Here is a 6,290-nt window from a genome sequence, read left to right on the forward strand (position 1 = left end):
ACTCCTTGGCAGAAAACTTATGACCAACCTAGATAGTATATTCAAAAGCAGAGACATTACTTTGCCGACTAAGGTCCATCTAGTCAAGGCTATGGTTTTTCCTGTGGTCAGGTATGGATGTGAGAGTTGGACTGTGGAGAAGGCTGAGTGCTGAAGAATTGATGCTTTTGAACTGTGGTGTTGGAGAAGACTCTTGAGAGTCCCTTGGACTGCAAGGAGATCCAACCAGTCCATTCTGAAGGAGATCAACCCTGGGATTTCTTTGGAAGGAATGATGCTAAAGCTGAAACTCAATACTTTGGTCACCTCATGCGAAGAGTTGTCTCATTGGAAAAGACTCTGATGCTGGGAGGGATTGGGGGTAGGAGGAGAAGGGGACGACCGAGGATGAGATGGCTGGATGGCATCACTGACTCGATGGACGTGAGTCTGAGTGAACTCCAGGTGTTGGTGATGGACAGGGAGGCCTGGCATCCTGTGATTCATGGGGTCGCAAAGAGTCGGACACGACTGAGTGACTGAACTGAACTGATACTTATGTGCTAAAATTGATTAACTGAACACAATCATTTTAAGGATGTTTCATTTAAAAAGATTTTGTTGACGACAAAACTTCAATTTCAACATAATAATTAAATCACATTTTAAAAGTAAAATACAACTATTTTAGATTGAATTTTGTACATTAAATGAGTTCTTCTCTAAAACTGGCATGTCTTGTATCAAAGAAGAGACATACTTTTCAACTTGTTATTTCTACTATAAGTAATTCATATTTTAAATTATGGTGAACTGAAAATTACACCATTGCAGCAATCAGGGCCTCTTAATTTTATTCCTAAATTAGACTGGCTGTCTGGTCTTCAGGAAATTATTTTACTCCCTTTTGTCAAAGTTTTCTCATTTGTCTAATAAACAAAAACATTTTACTCAATAATTTAAGCACTGAGTATTATTAATACTATGATACTTTTCCACATATGAACATCACTGAAATCAGATCCCTCTTAAAGTTGAATGCATATTATAATAAATTTTGGAAGCACACTAATTTTTATTCATAGCAATACCAAACATAGTAGTTTATCCTTTAATTAATGATCTCTTAGGCTTAATAAAATTTGATATTAACTGAGTTAGTTATCTGGGACTTAAATATAGACCCATTTGAAATGAGTGGTGACATGAGTGTACTTTCTTCAAGGTATTTATATGTGATGCATTAGTGGGCAATGGAAAAACAAACATAAAATATTAAAGAAGTCAAAGGATGTTTGAAGAGTTCTGGTAATTCTTAGGACTAGCGTGCAGGGGGTGTGACAGGGAAGAACAAAAGATGAGGCTGAAGCATGGTTTGAAGTCAGATCCTGGAAATCCTTTAATACCACAGTCAGGAAGTTAGAGTTAATCTATCAGGTATACTTCCTTTGCCTACAGTGATTGCTCACTGAATCTGAGCTATTAATTAAGCTAGATGCTCAAAATCCTGAGGAAGCATGATCTTTGCCTTTGGGCAACATTTTAACCAATCCTTAGCTCCCAAAACTGCAGATGCCATGCACAGGAAACACCTCCAGGAGGTACCTGACCAGAGGAGCAACGTCACCACCAGTTTCACGTGGGGATGGAATTCTACCAAGACTCCTGAACTGCTTTCAGGTATGGGGGTCTCCACCCTGGAGAAGGAGGAGGTGGACAGTGAGAACATCCCCCAGGAATTGCTTTCAAACCTGGGCCACCCACAGAGTCCCCCACGAAAATGGCTGAAAAGCAAAGGGGATGACAAGGACTTTGTGATTGTCTGCAGACCTAAGCTAAGCTGAGAGAACTTTCCAGGTGTTTCTTGGGACTCTTTCCAGACAAGCTGCTCTTAGGAATCTTTTCCTGCCTGTGCCTCCCTGAACTCCTGAAAGTGTCCAGTGTTTGTAAAAGATGGTATCATCCAGCGTTTGTCGAGTCTCTCTGGCAAACTGTAGACATCACGGGCAGAAACCTCTACCCAGATGTGGTTGGTCAGCTTTTGTCCCGAGGGGTGGTTGCCTTTCGCTGTCATTTATGCCTTCCAAGATCAATTATGGACTAACCGTTAGTTGAACATTTCAGCCCTTTGCGTCTACAGTACCTGGACCTGTCGAACTCTGTGATTCTGTCTCACTGCTCCAAGTTGCAGAATCTCAGCCTGGAAGGCCTCCAACTTTCAGATCCCATTGTTGATAATCTTGCTCAGAACACAAATGTACTACAACTATACCTTTCTGGATGTTCTGGGTTCTCTGAATCTGCCCTGAAGACTTTGCTGAGCAGCTGCTCCAGATTGGAGGAACTGAACCTCTCTTGGTGCATTGATTTCACTGAAAAGAATGTACAGGTGGCTGTCGCATATGTGTCAGAGACCATCACCCAGCTGAATCTCAGCGGGTACAGAAAGAATCTGCAGAGATCAGATGTCTCTACCTAAGTTGGAAGATGTCCCAATCTTATCCACCTAGACTTAAGTGATAGTGTCATGCTGAAAAATGACTGCTTTCTAGAATTTTACCAACTCAACCACCTCTGACACCTATCACTCAGTTGGTGCTATGACACAATACCTGAAACTTTACTTGAGCTTGGAGAAATTCCCACATTAAAAACACTACAAGTCTTTGGAATAGTACCAGATGGTATCCTTCAACTGTTAAAGGAAGCCCCCTCTCATCTACAAATTAATTGCTCCCATTTCACCACCATCACCAGACTGACCATTGGGAACAAGAACCAAGAGATTTGGGGCATCAAATGCCAACTGTTACTGGAGAAGCCCAGTTGTCTGTGAAGCTTCTATTGCAAGATGGTGTCTCCTCTTTTCCTTGAACAGGGAAAGTACACAGAAAACCCAATTGTGGAGAGTTCAGCTATTTTTATTCTTGGTTTTCTTTTGCCTTCCTTCTACAAGTATATTAGAGAACCATTTGAGACAGAAAACTATGAAGTGTTGCTTTTTAAAAATGACTATGAAAGCTTTTCTCACTGCTATACCCTAAAGAGCCTAAGCTCTATGCTTTTTGAAATTTTAGAGAGTGAACCTATAATTTCAAGATACCTTAAATGGCAAAATTTGAACCACATCTTCTAAGTACCATTCTTCATAAATCTAATTAGAATCAAGCTTAAAAATCACCACCAGCAAATCATTTACATAGCCTATATAGCAACTGAACATTCTTCTATTTATTTTTTCAGCACCGCTTTATTATAAGACATATGTTGTAAAAACTAATAAACTATTTGTATTGTAAGCTGAAAAGAATCAGAATCATAGAGTAGATCTGCAGCAATCTCTTCTGAGGATGGCAAGAAAAAATAGACATTTCAAATGTGCCTTTAGATTCGCAATCAGATTGATGGAAATGAATAGCCCCAGGTCATTCACCTTAAAACCTAAATAAAGAAACAAACAATCAGCCAACCAGAGGTGTAGAATTGGTATAGAATTTAAAGGTTCAAGAGACAGTTTTCTATGACAGTTAACCTGGGGTATCCTCTAATGCACACTCATGAAGTTTCCTTTATGTACAGTTGGGAAGGTCCCTTGGAGGAGGAAATGGCAACCCACTCCAGTATTTATGCCTAGAGAATCCCATGGACAGAGGAGCCCAGCGGGCTACAGTTCATGCGCTCACAAACAATTGGACACAACTGAGCGACTAATACTAATACTTATCTCTATTAGCATATCTAGCAATTTTTTCTTGGAAATTTTATGTTTATCTACCTGCCCTCCTCAGTCTCTGAATCTCTTATGGACAACAACTGTGCCATTTATTTTTGTTTATCTAGTATATTGCCACAATTTCTGACACATAGTTTCATGTATGTAGCATGAACAGTTCCTGTTGGAGCATGTTTTAAAAAATGAATCCATGTTAGCAGAAAAGTTAAGTATACATAAATGGTACGGGCATTGCCCATGTCAGTTAGTCTCGGTATTTAAGGAGGTAGCGGTAGTGCAGCAGCCTCTTAAGGTTCTGACTTGTGTGTGGAGGAAAAACTGGAAGACAGTAGAAGAGTTAAGATGTGCTTCAGTCTTCTTGTCTGAAGTGTGTGAATAATAACAAAATTGTTTATAGGGAGATGAGAAAAGTATCTTGAAAGTATACATATACATGAAGTATACTTCAGAAAAGTATCATCTTTGATATTTACATAACTCTTCTTGGCATAGAGTAGGCTCTTAATTTATGTGTGATAAATGTATGAATGAGCAAATTAATGGCTGATTGTTTTATGTTTTCTCAAGGAAATCTACTAATGTTTAATTTCAATCTTCTGGGTCTTTATGTAGATATTTCCTACTGTTTGAGTGCTGTGAATACTTTTTACTTTCTTGGATAATATTTGTGATATGCAGAGATGCTTAACAAAATTATCCCATCAAGAATAGCCACGGCAGAGGCAAAACTCATCTGGCAGCCAGTTATTTACATTATTGAAGGAAGAAAATGAAAATTTATGAAACAAAACACATATGTTTTCTGAACTACATTTAGAGTTTTCAATGTGTGCACTCAAATTCAACTTGAATTGAGATGTGCAAGCCATACTCACATACTCTGTTCTAGGTGTCATTCAAGCACTGTATATACCAATACGGAAAAGCTTAGTCTCTTTCCGCATTGAAGATCACAGAGTTGTTGAAATAAAAGAAACAAAAAGAAATAACACATTTTGATGCAATATACACTCATTTTTCAAAGTTCACTTCGTAGCACCTAATTTGCAAATCATCTGTCTCTATAATCTTGATCTAAATGGTGTACTCATGGCACATACCTCAAAACATTCTATTACAGAAATATGAAGTAGAAGTAGTACATTGTTTTCTTTCTGTACTTGTTTACTTATAAGGTGTTTCTAAATGCTACCAAAGGATTTAGGAGGTCAGTACTGATAATTCTTTTGAAGAATATTCCATCATTGAACTCTGAAAGAAGAATTACAGTAACTTCCTTGGTTTTTATGTTTGATCTTTAACTTTCCCATCTGCAAAATGAGGTGAATAAGGGCCAGTCTAGTTGCCTATGTGCTTAATTATATATATATTAACAATTTTTTTTCTTTTTACTTTACAATATTGTATTGGTTTTGCCATACATCAACATGAATCCGCCACAGGTATACATGTGTTCCTCATCCTGAACCCCCCTCTCTCCTCCCTCCCCGTACCATCCCTCTGGGTCGTCCCAGTGCACCAGCCCCAAGCATCCAGTATCATGCATCAAACCTGGACTGGTGATTCGTATACTTTCTTTAAAGAAAAAACAGATTAGCTCTTATAAGTTTGAGAAATTCTTTCCCTAGATATTCCACAGTGTTACTTTCAGCTTTCATATTTTTCCTATGAAAATGCCTCTTGGTCCTATTGAGTCCTGCTTAAACTCACCCTATGATTTGGCTAGAGTACCTGTTATCGCCTACCATCACAGATAAAGTCTTGTGAAAATTATATCTTTAAATGGGCCAGAACAAACCCAAGTCATCAAATATAATTTTAATGATGAACCTCAACATTTTCCATTTGAATAGTTTCCCAAATGGTTGCCACTTATTAATGTCAGATTAAAGGACTTCATTCATTTTTCCTATTCAGTAAAGAGGCAGTTAATGAATGATGCTGACTTGGCCAGGCTTCTAATGAAAATCTGGAAGTGTGCAGCCCTCAGTGTGAAGAAACTCAACTAATGCCGGCTGAATATTGACATGATTTCATCCATGCAGAAAGTCTTTTCATACAACTTTCGGCTCATGAGATGGTAATTATGTCATCAAAGCTAAATAGAAAACATTGGGCTTAAGACTGTCTTCTCTAAGTGATGTTCCATGAATTAATGCATGACCTCCTGCTTTCTTCGCTTTCCTTACCAAGGCTGTGTTGCTTCCGAGAGATTTCCATAGCAAATGAAGAAAGACATGATAAAGGTTAGTGCCCATCTTGCAAACTTTAGATAGTGAAGAAGAGTGGAGAAAGGAAATATCTACCACTCATATTATTACCAACAATATTGGTAAATACTCTGGTTTAGTCATGAATTGGATCTTAAATATAAATGTATTTATTTTAATTGGAGGTTAATTACTTTACAATATTGTATTGGTTTTGCCATACATCAACATGAATTGGATCTTAATTTATCAATATTGATAAGCTTCAAACAGGTAATATAGAAAGACTCCAATACATTTCAAAATACGAAGCAGTGTTACTGGCATATGATGCTTGCACAGGTCTGAAAGCTTGCCTGGCGGGGGGA

The 6,290-nt window shown here is 38.1% G+C and overlaps 1 pseudogene; it reads left to right on the forward strand.

Moving 5' to 3' along the window:
- Positions 1-1,556: 1,556 nt before the first annotated feature.
- On the forward strand, positions 1,557-2,815 carry LOC101121585 (S-phase kinase-associated protein 2-like; annotated as a pseudogene).
- Positions 2,816-6,290: the final 3,475 nt, after the last annotated feature.

The sequence above is a fragment of the Ovis aries genome, chromosome 3 (genome assembly GCF_016772045.2).
Source record: "Ovis aries strain OAR_USU_Benz2616 breed Rambouillet chromosome 3, ARS-UI_Ramb_v3.0, whole genome shotgun sequence".
Taxonomy (NCBI): domain Eukaryota; kingdom Metazoa; phylum Chordata; class Mammalia; order Artiodactyla; family Bovidae; genus Ovis; species Ovis aries.